Below are 19,236 nucleotides of genomic sequence, written 5' to 3'. Positions count from 1 at the left end.
TGAATCTATATCAGATGGATTCTACTGAGGTTGCTCAAGGAAGGGGCCACCATGGGCCAGCACAGAACTGTGCAGAGGTGGTTTGTGCCTCTTCTATTCAAGGACCTTTGAGAGCCAGTTCAGACCCTGCTGCAAAGTAGGGCAGCTCTGAGCCTTCCCGTTCAATTTATTATCTTGAAGAATCAGCCAGATCTGTTCTATGCTCAGGGGCAGTACCAGCCTCTTCCTGGTGTGTAGAGTGGAGCTGAGGTGGGCTAGACAGAAAATTGGGGCAGAGCTCTGCTATACATCTTGTGGGCACATGCCACCCTTACTTCCACAGTCCTGTGCTGCTTCTGGCAGCTGTGCTGTTGCTGGCGGTGGGGTTGCCATGAGAGTTGGGCACCAGGCCAGCAGCCACCACTTTCTCTGCTCTGCCTTCAGAACTGGACAGCTGGAAAGCGGTGGCTGCTGGCCAGGCACCCAACTCTGAAGGCAGCGTCGTTGCCAGCAGCAGTTCAGAAGTAAGGGTGGCAATGCCATACCATGCCAACCTTATTTCGGCATAATATTTGACCTTTGTGCTAGGAGGGATGGCTATGGGTGGGTGAGGCAAATTTTGGGGTGGCTATAGTCCCTGCAAACCTTCCCCACAACACCACTCCTGCCTATGCTCCCTTTTCCAGAAAGAAGGTGAACCTGTATCAGGGACCAGCTGTCTGCTCGGTCTAGGGGAAATAGAGAACCTTCTAATAACGGGAGGGAAGGGAACACTTCTCAACCTAATATAACATCCTGGGACAACAAGATAAACTTGTTAACAAGCAAAAAGAACAAGGAGTCCTTGTGGCACTTAGAGACTAACATATTTATTTGGGCATAAGCTTTTGTGGCCTAGAACCCACTTCATCAGATGCATGGAATGGAAAATACATGCAGATGCATGGAGTGGAATCTGACGCAACCATTACAAAACCTAAACCTAATTTCCCCAATACTAATTTTCCCCTACTGTTACTCACACCTTCTTGTCAACTGTCTGAAATGGGCCACGCTCATTACCACTTCAAAAGTTATTTTTCCTCCCTTGGTATCCTGCTGTCAATTGAATTGTCTCATTAGACTGACTTCACACTTGGTAAGGCAACTCACATCTCTTCATTTATTTATACGTGCTCCTGTATTTTCCACTCCATGCATCTGATGAATTGGGTTCTAGCCCACGAAAGCTTATGCCCAGATAAATTTGTTAGTCTCCAAGGTGCCACAAGGACTCCTCGTTGTTTTTGCTGATACAGACTAACACGGCTACCACTCTGAAACTTGTTAACAAGCACTGGCTTGTCCTTGAGATCTTTTCCTCTTCTGCACGGCTAGCTTGTCCTGTCACAAACTGAAAGGTGTGTATTCTTATTCCTCAAACTTTTTGATATTAGTAGTCAGCTTCTGGCCTACCACAGAAATGTATAGAAGGACAGTCAGCAGGAGACCAGGAAAAAACACAACTTTTGATATTTTTTTTGTAAGTTAGAATCTGACTCGTGATTTGCAGCCAGTTAATGCAGCTTTTGAAGAGACTTGCTTTTGTCCCTTATCTGTGAAAAGGCGTGATGCGTAATGGGTTGCAAGAAAAAAACATCGCACTGATGAGGCCCCCTGATGATTTTATTTCCTATTTTAGTTGATGGCTATGTTATAACTGAAATGTTGTCCTGAGGGCTTGGGTGACAGTGCAGAACCTTTGACCTCTATGTCACCAGTTCAAGCATAGCCCAGGATGGTAGTGATTCAAAGTTTTTCCCATTTGTTGGCTGTTTTGCTGGGTGGTCTATGAAAGGTGAGTTTCCTAGGCTCGGTCCATTTTGCAATGGAAAGATGCTCACAAAGCACAAACCATAGCCTCAGATGGTACTTATAGGCACCCTCGTTGGCAGGCTCAGGTGAGAAGCCATGAAGGGAGATGAATTTATTTTGCTAAAACGGAGTGGATTTGTGTGAACCTCTTTCTTTCAAACACAGAAAAGAAATCAGACTGAAGAGGCTGTTGGTAATACCAATAAGCCCTTGTAATATAAGTATTCTGGTGTCATATTTGCAACACCATAGTTAAGCGTTTGTCAGCATCTGACTCCTCTTGTTTTTTCTGACACTGAGCTCCAGTTCACATATATACACTCCAGCTCCCGCTCACATTAAAAGCTATGTTCTGAATGAGATTATGATCCAGCGTTTGAGCCCTGAATGTTATTTGATAGCTGATGTAGGCTGCTGCACATGAAGTATTTTGACATTTGCTGATACCTCTATGAATAGCTGGTGTGATTTGTGACTTGCTCTTTAGCAAGGCGAATGGCAAGGAGTTCACTGGCTGGGAGGGGATTGTCCCACAGTTAGAATCTCTGACAGGCAGCCAATTTATTGCACTCTCTGCTTTCCTTTCCCCCCATGTGAGTCAGCAGTTATTTGTTTTTTTTAATTAGGACTGGGGACAAAATGGCAACATGTTTTTCAAGATGCTTCACACACAATTCATCACAAGTTTGTTTCATGTGGTTTGAGTCCTCCATTTCATTTTTGAATTACGTTTAATGTTTTTTACTATACACATAAAAAATTGAAAAAAGAAGCAGTGCTGTGAAAAATATTTCACATGTTAAATGGAAATATCAAATCTGACCCTTTAGATCCAGTGCCTGTTTCTCCACACATTTAACTGATATAAACAGGAAGTAACTCTATGGAGGTCAGCAGAGTTATGCTGGCAAAAAAATTGGTATAAGTGAGTGGAGAATGTGGCCCCCTGTTTTCAGCAGTGTCATCTTGCCTATGTTTGCCAAGCGTGGTCAGACATTTTCATGGGGGTCGGGGAAGGGGAAAGAGAGGGAGAAAGAGTTGTGAACATTTATCTTTAAGGGCTATGGTCTGTGCCCAGCAGTTTTAATGTAAGCTCTTACTGAGATGAACAGAAGATCTGAGAGTTGAACAATGATAAGTCACATCCCAAAATTTTCAAAATCCCGGTACACTGACCCTGGGTAAAACTTTTCAATTGCAAAATGTATCAAGAAATATGTGAAATTCATGGACTTTAGCTACATTTCAGTTTTTCTAAGAGTGTCACAAAATGAAACTTGGAAGTTGGCCTGTTCTGTTTAGAAATGAAAGCAAAAGGGGCAATGTGGCCTCTTGCTGAGAGCTCAAATAGTCATCAAAGCATACTCATGTGTTGAAGGTAAGTCACATTCACTACTGTCTCCTTTTCACTGATATGGAATGAGCTGATCTAGCATTAAGAGTATCCTTTACTATGCAATTTCTTTATTTCAAACATTTATTGTGATTTTTTAATAAGTATAAAAACTTGTTTTCTTAGTGAAATATTTTCTCTTAAACTAATTGGCCACGGGATTATCATGATATTGTAGTGAGAAGCATTTTTAATATTTCTAAAGATTAGTAATGAAGCTTAGTAATGAGTTAAGCACGTCAAATTTCTTATACTGTGCACAAGCACTTTAATCGTGAGCTGTGCTTTACAAGTTGCATAATATTAAAATAAAACATGATTGGCCATTGCTAAATTATTATTTTATGAAGAGGTTTTCAATATAAAATTGTTTTGCATAAAGCAAGAATACAATACATAAAACTACTTTGTTTCACTCAATGAAAACAAAAATCCCAAACTAAATTGTTTTGATATATACAACCACCTGTAAATAAAGTTGTACACTGGGAATTTAATATCTTTATATCATTAGTCCTCATTCCAACATGAAACACTCAAATAGTTTGCTAATGTACTTTTCTGTGGGAAAGTCAACATTTCTCCACACTAATCTTTTCCAGAATCAGTTTATAACCAGCACCATAACTGCATAACACCTATAATTCTGTCTACATAATAACATAATTATTATGCATATGCACAAAATCTGACACACATTGTGTGTGTATATAAAATATAAACAGTGGAATCATTTTCACATGTAGTTGTTTGTTAGAGTTCTTTCATTAATGTCTAAGAGTGGGTTTAGTTCATTTCCCAGTGTTGCAACTTTGCAAAAGTAAGTATAGGCAAGAATCGCTATCAAGTTCCCATTGCTAGTGGTTCAGCTTGCCCTACCCCATAAAACCTTTTGATACACAGAAATATGCTTTCACATGCATGCATAGAATTCTTTTCAAAGTACAGCATGTTTCAGTAGACAAGGAAAACTGCTTGAACACCATGGACCAAATTCAGAGTTGATGGAACTGATTGGAGCTCTAGTCAAGTCAATAAAGTTTTATCCACTTACACCAGGTCTGTCTGTAGCCCTATATTTGATTAAACTGAATGAACCCCCCCCCAAAAAAGCCAGGTTTGAATTATGAAATTGTTTTTTTAAAATGTTATATACTATTGCAGGGGTGGGCAACCTATGGCCTGTGGGCTGGATCTGGCCCACGAGCTGCTTTAAGCCGGCCCGCCAGCTCCTGGTGGGGAACGGGGTTTGGGGCTTACACCACTCCAGCACTCCAGCCGGGGTGCAGGGTCGGGGGCTGCACCATGCAGCTCCCGGAAGCCATGGCATGGCCCCACTCCGGCTCCAACATACTCTAATGACCCCCTCTGGTGCTCCAATGGGAGCTGCATGGGTGGTGCCTGTGGATGGGGCAGCGTGCAGAGCCACCTGGCTGCGCCTCGGAGTAGGAGCTGGAGAAGGGACATGCTGCTGCTTCAGGGAGATGCTTGAGGTAAGCGCCTCTTGAAGCCTGCACCATTGAGACTCTCCCCACTCCCTAAACCCCTGCCCCAACCCTGATGCCCCCTTCACCCTCTGAACGCCTCGATCCCAGCCCGGAGCACCCTCCTGCACCCCAACCTCTTATCCCTAGTCCCACCCCAGAGCCTGCACCCCCAGTTGGAGCCTGCATCCTTTCCCACACCCCAACCCCCTACCCCAGCCCAAAGTCCCCTCTCACACCCTGAACTCCTCATTTCTGGCCCCACCCCGGAGCCCACACCCCCCAGTCAAAGCCCTCACCTCCTCCCGCACCCCAACCCCAATTTTGTGAGCATTCATGGCCACCATACAATTTCTATTCCCAGATGTGGCCCTCGGGCCAAAAAGTTTGCCCACCCCCGCACTACAGGCTAGCTTTTGTGTCTGTTGAGAGTAGGGCCATCTCCATCCCATAATCAACAGGACTCTAAAAAGGGGAAAGGTGGGGGCATGGCCCTACCCCTTTATCCATGCCAGCCTGGAAAGCACACCATGCACCTTTGCGATGGAGCAGGTTGTTCACCCCACGTGCACAAGGAGCAGCACTAGGACAGCCGGAGCTACCCTGCCAGCCCTTCCCTGAGTACCCTTAAAATCAAAGAGGGAGGGAAGGCATTGGTAGTTATTGCCTGTTAGAAAGACCCTGACTATGGAAGTGATAAGTGCCTGAATCACCCCTTAAGGTCAAGAAGAGAGATTACAGAAGAAATGACAATACACGTGGGGGACCGTGTGAAGTTACAAGGTTAGATGAGGAGCTTAAAGGTTCAGGTAATTCTCTGACACCCCTGTGCTTTTTAACCTGCTGCCTCTTATGCAGCTTTCCTTCATCTTCCATGACTTAAAAAAAGCAAGTATCAGAAGTACAGGAAGGGCCTCTTCCTGCAAACACTTAAACTGGACTCTATTGTGACACAATTCTACATAGGAGGCAGTGTGAATCCTCCCCATCCTAATAGAAGCTCCACAAGGCTTTCCTTTGGAGTTCTGTTGATATTTCTCTCCTTCACCTCACACAGGGCCACACGACTGCCTGAGCCGATGAAGAAAGTGTATCATCTAACTAGGATGAGGAGCGTGCTGTTTGATCACATGACCTCATCTCAGCCATCTTGAATTATGTTTGGCAATGGAAGGATACACTTTAAAAATAAAATAAAATTATAGGTTAAATTGTGCCCACATTTATACATCCTTGGGGTCATGGTGAACTGTCCATTCTGGTAGGTGGGCATATCCCCTAAATCACTACCACATGTGCTCTGAAGTGATCCTGTACTGAGGTTTATGCATGGCCTTATGCAGGCTCCTTATGCCCTTTTTGCCTCCCTGCACACCCTCTGCTATAGCTATGTAAGTGTGTGTGTGTATGGCGTTACAACTAGACCTTGAAACGGTAAAGAAGGATTTTGGCCACCTACATTCTTGGATGCAGAAGCAAAATTAGAATGCTATATTAGCAAATGAAGATAACTAGCTCTTTATTAAAACTTGGCAATCTGTTTTTTAATACAAATAATGACAAGAAGAGTACAAATTCTTAGTGAGTGGTGCTTCAAATATAAATGTGATTAAAGTGATGCCTCTTTAGGGATGTAGACTGTATTTATATATTTTGGATGGAATACTTATATTTTTTGGCAGGACCATACATAGAATTTGCATGTTAATGTGCTCTTAGGGACCATCTCTTTTTTTTTTTTTTTTTTTAACATACCAGAGACTAGAGCATGAAGTTTTTCTTTTTAGTTCTTACCACAACATAACAGAATATAGTAGGTAGATGACTTTTGATGATGGCACCTAAGAGTGAAGCACTGTTGAGCTTCAAGTTTTCTTAAACTCACTAAACTCCAGACTGTGTGAAATTGCATGACATTTCTAGCATTTTACACTTGTACCCACTGGAGTGAAAACTTGGGAAAGGATAAGGAGCAAAAACACACAGAAGTGCATTAGTCAACTTAATCTATAAATGAGAAACATACGGTATATTTAATTTTTTTGCAGTGTTGTTGGTCCCTGGATATTGGAGGGGGTGGCGAAGTAATGTCTTTTATTGGACCAGCTTCTGTTGGTGAAAGAGACAAGCTTTCAGGTTTACACTGAAGAACAGCTCTGTGTAAGCTTGAAAGCTTGTCTCTTTTTCCAACACAAGTTGGTGCAATAAAAGATATTACCTCACCCACCTTGTTTCTCTAATACATGTAATTCTCATTCAGTGAGACTGGCCAAGAACATGAAAATGCATACAACAATTTTTTTTTTCACGGTTTACTTATCAAGGATCACTTTTCACATCAGCTTTGCCTTTTGAATTTCACAATTCTGTGCTTAGCATGTTTGTTCACTTTTCTGCAGTACAGAGAATGCAGGAAATGGAAAGATCCAACAGGGAGATTTATTGTAACAGTCCCCAGTATCCTCCTCTTATTGTTAATCTCACTTCTATTGTAAATCCTTTTCTTCATTTGCTTATATCTTTCTCAAACTAATTCTTTGTGTGCTGAAATCATTAATGCTTGGTCTCAGCCAAAAGAGCCTTTTTACTGTCTCACTTATTAATTTTTGATTGTGCCATTTTTATGTAACTACTCAAGCCTGGCAAATTTTGTCCCCATATGCTCCACACTGAAATTTTGTGGACAGATAACTTTTAAAATGGCTGAACTAGTGACCTCACACTTGGATTGCTTTGTAGATCCTGGTAAGATTTAAATACCAAGACAAGTTTGAAGAAACTTAGCAAGGTATTTTTAAAGTTATAAAACATAATTCAGCAATTCTATGCATGTGAATTAGAACTTTTCTCTACTGTAAAAAAGCCCAGGCTTTTGTGAGCAGCTGCTTATATCATTATAATATAGTTACGTTACACAGAAATGCTGACAAGAGATTGATCTTCTTTTCCTAGTTCCAGTTATCTAACATGAGTCAAGGTTACACACATCTGTCATGCAGCAGGCATCAGTGGTCATTGTTATAGCCATATCAATCCCTTCAATTATATCAGCTCACTGGGAGAATTGTCTGGATGACAATATGTTTAAAACATCAACAACACGGGTTCCTTAAAAAAAAAGAGGAAGGAAAGGAAGTTCTGGATGTATCCTAAGGGATAAATAGGGACAGAGTCTGCTAGCTAAAATGTGCATGCAGCTTCCAGTGACTCCAGCCAGATTATTGTCTAAGTCCCCAATTCAGCAAGGTACTAAACACATGTCTATCTTTAAGCATAGGAATATTCTCCTAACGGCAAGCACATAAGTCGTCTCCTTGGCTATGAGGGTTTGGTCAGAATGGGGCTGTGTGAGGTATGCTTGGGAGGGAGGGTTGGAACAAAAGGTGAAGGTACTCTTCCTAGCTCCACTAACAAAATAAACTCCACCCACATGAGATGCCAGAATGAGTTGCCACTCATGGTAGAGCATACAGTTGGTCAAAATATGATCATACTGCCCTCTGGACACCTGGAGCTTGGCTGTCTTTCAGTGGGGCTTGACTGAACATGGGCTCCTTGATTTGCAGTGGGAGTGGGAGGTGGGAGATAAGTGATGGAGCTTATCCACATGTAGCATCAAAATGTAATGTCACTCTCAGTAAACTCAGTAAATTGTGCAGATCTGTGACCCTCCACAGGAGGAATGAATTAGTTAAAACAATGTTGATATTTAAAGTATCATCACAGTGCTTCTGAGTTAACAGCTGGCTGAGATGAATGCAATTGTTCTAGATCTCCGCAGACTCATTCAGACTTCCCAGCATTAATTATACTAAATTCGCAATTTTGGAGATTTTCTTCTCAACCATAACAGCCAGACACTTTCAATAACAAAAAAAGTAAGCTGAGATTCTGGAGAACAAAAAAGTGGCTTCAGAGAGGGGCAGGTATACTATATGAGCATATAATGACAGTTCCAAGCTTGGGGACCACTCACATGCTTGAAGTTAGGTAAAAACAACAAGGAGTCTGGTGGCACTTTAAAGATTGAAGAAGTGGGGTTTTTACCCATGAAAGTTTATGCTCAAATAAATCTGTTAGTCTTTAAGGTGCCACCAGACTCCTTGTTGTTTTTGTGGATACAGACTAACACAGCTACCCCCTGATACTTGTCACCAGGCAAGAAGTTAGGCGAGTACTAAGTAGGCTTATTAAAGCTTAAAACTGGAGTTTCATGCACTCTAACCTGTTTGATTACTACCTCCTGCCTTTCTATCTCATGCAAGCAGAGGAGAAAAGGCCTCTGAACAAGAAATTCCCATAATGACTGTTAGATAACAGGCCTATGGGGATAATTAATACTATTTTTTTAATGTTTTGTCCCTCTTCCCCTCCCTTCCTCTGGTACTTATCTTAGATAGAGCTCTTTGGGTGAAGGCCTGCATCTCATTATGTTTAGAAAACACCTAGCACACTGTAGACCTACTGCAAGCCAATTTACAGTATGTGTAAAGACTGTGAGAGCAACAGTAGAGAAAAACTAACCTCCTGAGCTGAGGAAAGTTATTGTTTTACTTCTCTACCGTACAACTATCCCAGAGCATTTGTCTGCTCCTATCTTCTTAAAGGTTTCAACAAAAGTGATGTATAGGTTACTGCACAGGCTTCCTTGTTACCTAGTATCCTGGTACTGCAGATTATTCACCTGTGTTCTCTTTAGTTGGTCTCAGCTGGGCCTACCTCTAGTTAATCACACTGATCATTAGAAATTGGCTGTTCATTTTACAAATTCAGCTTCCTTCTGAATTTTCCTAAAAGTAAGGAAACTCCTTTCCCTCCTTAGGTAAACTAGCTTTACAGCACTTCAAATTAGCTGAACAGAGTTTTTCACTAATTGATATTAGGACATCTCCTGAGAAGCCTCTAAAATACAAATCTCTGAGCCTTCATGATACAGAAGAGTACCACTAAAGGTGATTCCTCCACTCACTCTTATGCAGATTGTTTCCCAGTTAGGGTTGCCAACCCTTCTGGGTTGTCTTGGAGTCTCTAGGAATTTAAGATTAATCTTTAATTAAAGATTATTCTATGTGATGCAACTTCTAGGAATTCATCCAGCCAAAACTGGCAGCCCTGTTTCCCTGCTGGACTTGGATTAAGTGTAGATAAAGATCCTGCAACTTTCTGAAGAGGAGAGAGACAGAAGAATGATAGGTAAGCTTCATACATATTTATATCTGGAAAGATTTCCACAGTAGGCGACTGACCAGTTACAGGGAAACATTCTCCCAGATGAGAAAATGGAACTGGTATTCACCCCCATCAGGTACTCAATCCCAGATCCACAAAGATATTTAAACCTCTAAGTTCCTACTGATTTCAAAGGGAAGTTAGGAATCTAAATACCTTTGTGGATCTGGACCTCTATTCTCAGGGGTGCATAAAGAGACACAAATGAGGAGATAAAACCTCCACTCTTTCCCCTACTCAAAGCCTTATTTTATTTTTTATTTTTTGAGGACCCATCAATCTCCCTCAGAAACACTCCTCTTCCAGTTCCCGCCACATGAAAGAGACTGCCTATGTCTCTGTATCAACTGGGACAGAGTAGGTTACCTACTTTGTGTTTCACGTATCCTCAGAATAACATGGCTACAACAGTACTTTATCAAAACTCCATCTCTTTTTCAAGTCTCCTATGAAAACATAAAAGGGATGATGTTCTAACCCGTATTTACCCGAGTTTCTGTAGTGAATAGTGCTTGTAGGACTGGTTCCACTATTAATTCTATCTCAAATCTCTCTCTCCCCATTATTATTTAGCTCTGAACTGTACTTAATTCTGTATGGAATTTTGGGGGGAGGGAATTAAATTTGTTTTGCATTTTATTATGTTTGATTTTTTGACATGCTATTTCTGTTTGGAGAATTGCTGTTGGCACATCTGACTTCTTTTTGCTGCAGACATTTGGGAGTGATTGCTTCTAATAGATTACTGCGAAAAGAGGAAAATCATTAGGACTAGTTGTACTTTCCTGCATATCACAATTTATTGAGTAAAGCTGGAAGCAATGGATCTGGGATTAATTGTGAGTTTTCGTAGAGGTGTTCTCACAATGCAGTGGACTAATCTTGAACTAAAATTCCCCATTACATAAGGGGAAAAGTGGATAAAAATTGTTAACTTCCAAGAAATCTAAAACTGTCTGTAGAATCCTCCACGCTCACTAGACTTGCTATACACTTATGCTGACCATTACTGGCACAAATACAAAAACAAGTAGCATTTTCTCAGGAAATGGTGTAAGAACCTAGTTTGTTTCTATAGCGTGTGATTTTATTTTCTTGAAACCTCTAACATTTAAAAAAAACGTAGACACTATCCAAAGGCAAATGTCAGAGCTGTACTGTGTTATACTGAAATAGATCACAATATAAATAGAGGAGTAATGAAAATAAAACTCCAGCTGAAATATTTCTCCAGGAATAATTCATCTGGATTAAATGGTGACAAAAAGCCAAACAAGCCTTTTCAACGCTAAAATCTTATTTTGAAATTATTAATACCTTTCTAGTGATGAAATTGATGGTTGTAATAATAATTACCATTTCCTCCAATCCTCATGTGCCAGGAATCAAACACTTAGGAAGTTGATTTTTAATTCAGTAAATAACACAGGGCAAGATCATATTTCCCCTCCCCTTGCACCAAGGTCTTCCATACGTGGATCTGGGAGTCAGGTGTGTCCTTATCCCCTTTGATCACTCTGCAGAATCCATACTGTGGTGTGTGTTGTGGCTGCCTAATGCCACTGTCAGTGGGCCATTGGGTGCCCTTTGATGCATAAGGGAGGAAGGGAGTGGAGTTGGGGCAAGCTTAGGGTGGGGCCAGTGGGAAATACATGGAAGATAGCTTTTTTCTTCTTAATACAGCCCTAGGTTGAACCAACTATTGTGTATATTTCCCCCACCACCACCTCTCTTGGAGCTTCCACATCCATCAGGGAATCCCTGGTAGCATGGAACAACATTGCCAGGGAGCAGGCAGGGAGGGGGATGGCAAGGCTTCCACAAGCAAGGTCCTGACCTTGCAAGGATCCCCGGAGTTGGAGATCTGCCAGGTTTGTGAATGCTTTTCTGTGGAGGGAATCAAGCTTTGTCTCTCCTGTAAGAAGGGGAAAATCCGCATGGAGATTTCCCAGTATAAGTTCCCTCCTGTGGATTTTGCAATATAACTTAATTATACAGCCAGGACACTACCTGTATTGCCAATTCTAAAATCACTGAGCCAAATAATTTGTCCCTGGTGTAACTTCACTGACGCTAGTGGAATTTCACTGGAGATGCATTTGGCTCATTGTGTTCCAGAGGATTGCTGCTACCTTGAGATGAAATAGAAAAGGATAAAATCTTGTGGGACAAGACCAAAATGTAAATCAGAAGGAAGAAAGGACAAAGAAAACCTAGTGTTGGGCACTACATTGAGTAAGAACTTCTGGACGTAGCCTTTTTCTCTAGGACAGTAGTATTAGTGTATAAAAAGTGAACCATGACTTGTATTACTATAAACGGCTAAGAAATGAGTGATCTGACTCTTGTTTAATGTTCATAATTTTATAGCAAAAGTTTGATGATCCTCTTAAAGGACTAAATTCACTTCCCAAGGTTTGTCTTTTTTCATTCCTGCAAACAGAACAGCAGTTGGTTGCATTCTTTGCTGTTTGTCCTCGCAGAAAGAGGTGCTAGGCTGCTTTTTTCTGCTCTGCTATTGTTTCTATCAAAAGGTACAGAAATAGGTTGCTCTTTGCCACCCAGGCAGACAGTTGCCACACTGGTCTGCCAATCAAACATAAAGGGCTGCCCTTGGAGCTGCAGAAATCCATCATAGTTTGGACGCTTGTGCAGTGTCAACTAATTTTAGTTACCGAGGCTGGGGATGATGTGAAGAGTGATTAGCTAAGGCACTTGTCCAAGACACAGCAAGGATTATGGCTGTCCTTCTGGCCAACAACTGCACAAATATGAGACAGGCTGAGTTTGTGAGAGCTGTTTCCACAAATTTATTTGAAGTGTGAGGCTACCTCCTATCTGTATTTATTATTCTAGCTGTTGGTGTAACGTTGATGAAAAACTCTGTTTACTTTAAACTGTTCCTGTTACAGGGGAAGTGTTGCTGCTTGCATTTTTTGCCTACACTGTGGATGTGAAGTGATCCCAAATTTAACATTACAAGAATATGGTTTTAAAAAAATAGCTTAAGGTGAGACATTCTATTTGTTCTATAAACATTTTGCTTTTTAAGAGGTGTGTGTGTGTATGTATGTATGTATGTGTACATAAATATACTCAGTACAGAACCTAAACCAGGTAAGATTTGGTCATTTGTCTCAAATGCTGGACTAGAGCAGTGAAAAGTTATGAACCTCAAGCAATACTTCCAGCTTTCTAAAGGTTGACAGCCTTCCTTTGCATGTGTGTATAATTTAGGAAAACAGCCCATACAACTTCAGACAGCACAATAAGAGCTTCTGTCTGGGAATCCCTTTGTGAAAGGTTATGGATAGGTCTAACATGTTTAAGTCCTTGCTTTCATTTCAGGCTATACTGGCAACAGATGAAGACCTACAAAGAGACCCATTTAGGCTTTATTGTTCCAGTTGTTTGGCATACTTCCACCTGATTGCTATAGGCTTGGCAGGCAGAAAAAGGAGTCTGAGATTTTACTGGTTTGATGTCACTAAGAAATAGCTCTGTATTTAACACCCAGCATTCTAGTAGCAAAAGACTCCACCCACAGTTTAGCAGACATCTGAGTAAGCACTTTTAGAATCTAGCAGATGGTGATGACTATTACGTAACCTATCGCTGCCAAGTTTAGTCCAGTTCCACATGAGACATTTTAAGTAAATTTGCAGATAAGCTCATCAAATTTGCATACAGCCATAAACTTCACTTTAAGGGCAATACAGACTGCCCTGAGCTGTGGAAGTGGTAAAATATGGAGCTGCATAAAACTTGGCACATAAGTGGATGTTGAAGAGTGTCTGGGGTGGGTGCTAAATTAGGGTTGACTGAGGGGAGGAAACTTGAGTAACTGTTTGTGAAGCTGTCTGGGTAGGGATTATCAGAGGGGTAGAGGACAGCTGAGTAGTAGTTAAAGGAACCTGGATTTGTAGGAGTGAGTGGGGGTGGCTGGATGTAACTGGAGAGAGAAGCTAAGGGAAGCTGAGTTTTGGGATGGTGGAGTCAGAGGCAAAATATATTGGGGGGCAAGTTCTATGGCTGGGAGAAACTAGAAATAGAGGGGATGGGAGGAGGAAGCTAGGGAGTTTTGCAGGAGGCATAAAGGGTGACAGCTGGGTGGGAGTGGTTAGAGGCTATTGAGAGGCTGAGGGTAGCTAGGTTTGAGAGGGTTCCAGGCAGGTAGCTACTGGGAGAAGTTGGGGCTTGAGGGGGAGGGGAAGATAAGGGAGTTGGCTGAGGTGATGGAAGGTAGATAGGACTTTGGGGGCTGGTGGAGGTGGTGGCTACGGGCCAGTTCTAGGCCCCTTCAGCTTCTGTCATCACTGCTCGGTTGTTCTTCCCCCACTCAGAAATGCTGGGGTGTGGTGGGGAAAGGATGGCAGGGATATAGATAGAGACTTCTTGGTGGCCTGCTCCTCTGGCACCACAGTGGCTTCTGGTTGCTGTGTGTTGCAACTGCAGGCCATTCACTGAAGGGCCTGTGTGTGTGAGAGAGAGAGAGACGTGTGAGACTCAATAAATCCGCATAATCTGTTCTCAGCTGCACACCAAATTTACTTTGAGTAGTGTGTGTGTTCCAAATTCATCCCTGTTACACAGCTGACCTCATGGGCTCTAGTCCTGCAAGGTGGGAGGGTCCCAAAGCTTGGGTACAGCCTGAGCCCAAACATCTGCACCGCAGTTAAACAGCCCCACAAGCTGGAGTCAGCTGACATGGGCCAACTGCGGGTGTCTAATTGCTGTGTAGACATGCCCCTCAAGTGCATGTTCAGTACTGCCACCTAGAGTATGAGGTCAGGGTTCAAGCATTAGCTTGCTTCCCCTCCCCCCCAACCCCCCGCAAGACATCAGAGCTGGGAATGCTGAAGAGGTAAAATGGATTATGTTGCTGTGATCGAGCATAAATCCTCTTTGGCCTGTGCGGTCTCCTGCTCCTGTTAAGGGTACATAGCACCTTTAAAAGCAGGTATGCTCTGAAATGCATTTCCCCATGTAGCAATGGGAGTCCCCAGGAGAAGCAGATGACCAAGAAGAGGCCTATGACTGCCTTTGGGTACTATATAAAGCAGTTCTCTAGGCTCAGTGGGGGCGGGGAGGGGGAAATAGGGATTTGGAAGGTTTAATGCATGGCTCTCCTCAGCAGTCTGCAGAATACAATCTGTGTAGGACTGATGGTCTTCCATCCCAGCTCTCTACATGGAACAAGATTGTGAGTCTCTGTGGATGAGCCGGAAGCCTGGCTGTACGGGGGAAGGGTTGAATATGTTTTGTTTAAAAGGGAAAACTTCCTAATTTCGAATATTATTTGTGCAGCAAGTGAGTGCCCCTGGGCGCAGAAGGAGGGGAATGGAGACAGCAGTGGCAGAGCCCCTGATGGAGAGGTAGGGTGACCCCTGTTACTGTTTAATGGCAGATCCTCTAAATATAAGGAATGACACTGATGAGTTCAAAAGGGATTTTTGACCAATTTTGCTTGGCTATAGGTATGACTTCTTCTGTGGGAGGCCCTGGAGGTGTGAGCTGGTGGAAAAAGTTAAAGGAAGATGGCTGTAGGTGATTCCTTAGGCTCCAAATAGGGGTTGTAGAAGATGTTGTGGGGGAGGGGGGGATTTGTTTTAAAATTCTGCTTTGTTCTTGGATACAATGGTGATGGATATGGTATAAGAATCTGAATAAAAAATGAATTCAACTAAAATATAGGAAGGAAGTTTGTCTAATGACAAAACTATAGATTAGATTTTGTATGTATCTACCCACTATCTTAATGCAGGTACAAATGAGTGATTCCTTTAAGTAAATCCTATTCCTATTATAAGTCACTATACTCACAAATATGGGATAGTTCAGTTTCCAGCTAAGAAACACTTCATTCAGCAGTTAAGTGAATTGTCTGGCAGTTGTATCTGTGGTTTACAAGGAACGTGCAGATCTGCATTACCAGTGTCAAAGACCACCAATATGAAAAAACAGCAAATGGGATTTTTATCTTTCAGCGCGCTACAGAATGGATGCATAGGAGACACTTCTCAGTCTGTATGTAATCCAAGTAATGTAAGCCATTATCTCCAAAACAGAAGACTAAACTTAAAACTGCGCTACGTGAATCCATATCTTAAATATGTTTGACAATCGGTTCCCTTTATCTTACAAGCTCTGTGACCGCTGGAAGGTGTTCATCGCCAGCATGAAATGGTTACTGCTGTGCAACAAGGCAATTACCTCAGAGGAGTTTGCTGACAGGCCAAGGAGTGAACACTTTAAAAATGGACTTGGATTTTTGGTTTTTGTGTTTAAATCCACTTCAAAAATATCCCAAGATGAGGAAAAATGTGCACAGAATAGAAGTCCAGGCAGTGAATGAATGCCTGTCCTGCCTTGGGACCTAGACAGGGAAACCATAAAAATGTAAAGTAAAACATGAGGCTCTAACGTTGATTGTATAACTTCCATATTCTGTGTGGGGTTTTCTAAAATTGCAGCGGAATCTGTGAAGGAGACTGAAAGACAACAGAACCATTTGTATTTTTGCATAAGGGCAAAGATCAGAATCCCTGTAGGTAACAACTTCTAAGCATGTAGTACAGAAAGTACAAAGCTTCTTAATTTTCTGTGGTCAGGAAATTGCAGTTAATATAAACTTGGCCTGGGATCATTCTGCCCCATCTCAGAATACCTGCGTGTTTCAGAAGTGATGAGCATCTGCCATTTCTACTGAAGTGAATGGGAGCTCAGCATTTATGACAGTAACTATTCATTCCTTCTTCCACTTAGGCCCTGATCCTGCAAGTACTTAGCTATGGGCTTAACTTTGTGCACACACATAATTCCTTTGAAGTCAGTGGAAATACTGATGAGGAAAATAAGTGTATAAATGTTTGCAGGACTGGGACCTTTATATGCAAACTTATTTCAATGCATACTGGCACTTTAAACGTCAATCCTATAAATAGCCATATCAAAATCTTTCATGCGATGAATGAGCACTTCCAGCCATTCTTGATGGGTCAGCTGACAATAAACATGATAAATTTGCTAGCAAAGTGGGACAAGTTTATCTCTAATGTAGCACCAATAACATCAGTGGATTTATACTGGGAATGAATTTGGTTCATTTATATTTTCTCAAATACTTTTTGAACATTCGCTGCTGGAGCAGGAAATTAATGTGCCCTATTATCTCCATGTTATGTATTTATCACCTAGGTTAAAGGTGACATCATAAACATTCAAAAGTCCTTGTACACAGAAAAACAATGAGTGGGAGAAGACTGCTGACCTTCCATTCACATCAAGTACACTCAACCATAGCCTCAAAGGTTGGTGTTAGTAACTCAAATGATTGCATGAGTCAAATGTTTCCCTATATGATGAATACCTGCAATGAGGGGTGCATTTGGGTCTGATTTAGAGATAAAGGTTTGACAATCCAAATGCCCATTTTAAATATCTAGATCTGAGGCTAGATGCCAGTGTAAATATTGGTCCTAATTATCCCCTCTTGCAGGAAAACCCAGGTGAAGGTGCAAATGGAAAAGTGACATGTTTTGCTCCTGTATTGCTCCATAGTTAGAAGGTAAGCAGAACTTGCCTGCCCCCTCTTAGAGGGACAGATCAGTCGGGGCCCAGGGCCACTTGCTCTTTCACAATGGGCAGCATTGCTCCAGTACAGGGACCTGTATTATCTTTCCATGGGGAACTCTGCAGGCTTGGGGTGGTGTCAGGATTGTCTGTATGTCCCCACCTCTGCCCCCTCCATCCCACACACATTCAACACACCCTTATCCCTCAAAAAATTACCCCAAAGTTAACAAGTCTGGTAATAGTTAATAGGAAAGTGGCTGGCTTTCATGCCATACTGGATCCATCCATTGCATAGTGTGTGAAAACTCAAACTCAGGCCAGTGTTTCTCGTAAAGCCAGGATACTGGGAGGAAAAAAGCATTTTCCATGGTGTCTCATTTGTGTCTAGTTACTTGTATCACTATGTCCGTGTTTCTTACAGTACTTAACAAGCTACTACTTGGAACATTAAAAAAGCACAGAAGTAAACTGCAGTGCTTTCGACACCATCGATCCCCAGGGTTCAGAGCCAGTGTGCTGCATTGGTCTCATCTCATCAGCTCCAACCCGAACAGCCAGACACCTGAATGTATTTCAGAAACAAGATAAGCATGACTGCAGTAGTTTTATATGAATTAGTCAGCAGTGCTGCCCCCTTAAAATCTTAGTAGTTCTAAGCATAAGACCATTAAAAATGCCAGAAATTTCATAAGGACTATGACATAATAGTGAAAAAATGTTTGGCTTTTTAAAAACCAGCATGGTACATTATCTCCATTATTGTGAATCCACGATAAAAACTGGAAATGTGGGAGGAACATAAGCCTAATAAAAATTATCAATACGTGGAGGAGAGGAGGCTATTTAGAAATGTACTTATATTGGCATCTCCTTAGCTCTTATTACTTGGAACTTCTTTTTTTCCATTAAATAAGAACGGCCATACTGGGTCAGACCAATGGTTCATCTAGCCCAGTACCCTGTCTCCTGACAGTGGCCAATACCAGGTGCTTCGGAGGGAGTGAACAGAACAGAGCAATTTATCTAATGATCCATCTGCTGTCGTCCAGCTTCTAGCAGGTGGAGGTTTAGGGATACCCAGAGCATGGGGGTTCATCCCTGACCATCTTGGCTAATAGCCACTGATGGACCTATCCTCCATGGAGTTATCTAATTCTTTTTTGAACTCTGTTATAGTTTTGGTCTTCACAACATCCCCTGGCAACAAGTTCCACCGGTTGACATTGCATCACATTCACAGTTCCACATGTTGACAGTACGACATGTTGACTGTACAACATGTTGACCACTACAGTGGTACCTTCCTTTCTATTTACGTTCTGTTCTGTTTTTGACTTTAGACTGTGCCCATCAATGTATTATGCAAACAACTGAAGCTGTTCTTCTGTTACCTGTGCCTACTGAAGAGTCTACTTTGGATGCAGGAGAAGTAAGGCAGGCAGACAATAAAGGAAAAACAATGGGAATAGCCACAGCTGAAAGTGGGTGGAGTACTGTTCTCTTACTTGGGATCCCCAGAGTTTATAGAACAGTTTGGAGTTTGACTTTCCAACTGTAGGCCACTTGGCATTTGTAGGTGACATGAAGTAATAAATCATAAGGCAAATATTTATTGGAAAAAAATCCTTGTGATTTCTTAAAGTCACAGATACTAAATTTCTAATGAAACTAAATCTTACTTAAGAAAAAACAGCTTTCCATTCCTTCCCCATGGCTATTTGA

Source organism: Lepidochelys kempii, chromosome 3, assembly GCF_965140285.1.
Source record: "Lepidochelys kempii isolate rLepKem1 chromosome 3, rLepKem1.hap1, whole genome shotgun sequence".
In the NCBI taxonomy this organism is placed as follows: Eukaryota; Metazoa; Chordata; order Testudines; family Cheloniidae; genus Lepidochelys; species Lepidochelys kempii.
Note: the sequence above shows the minus strand (reverse complement) of the source record.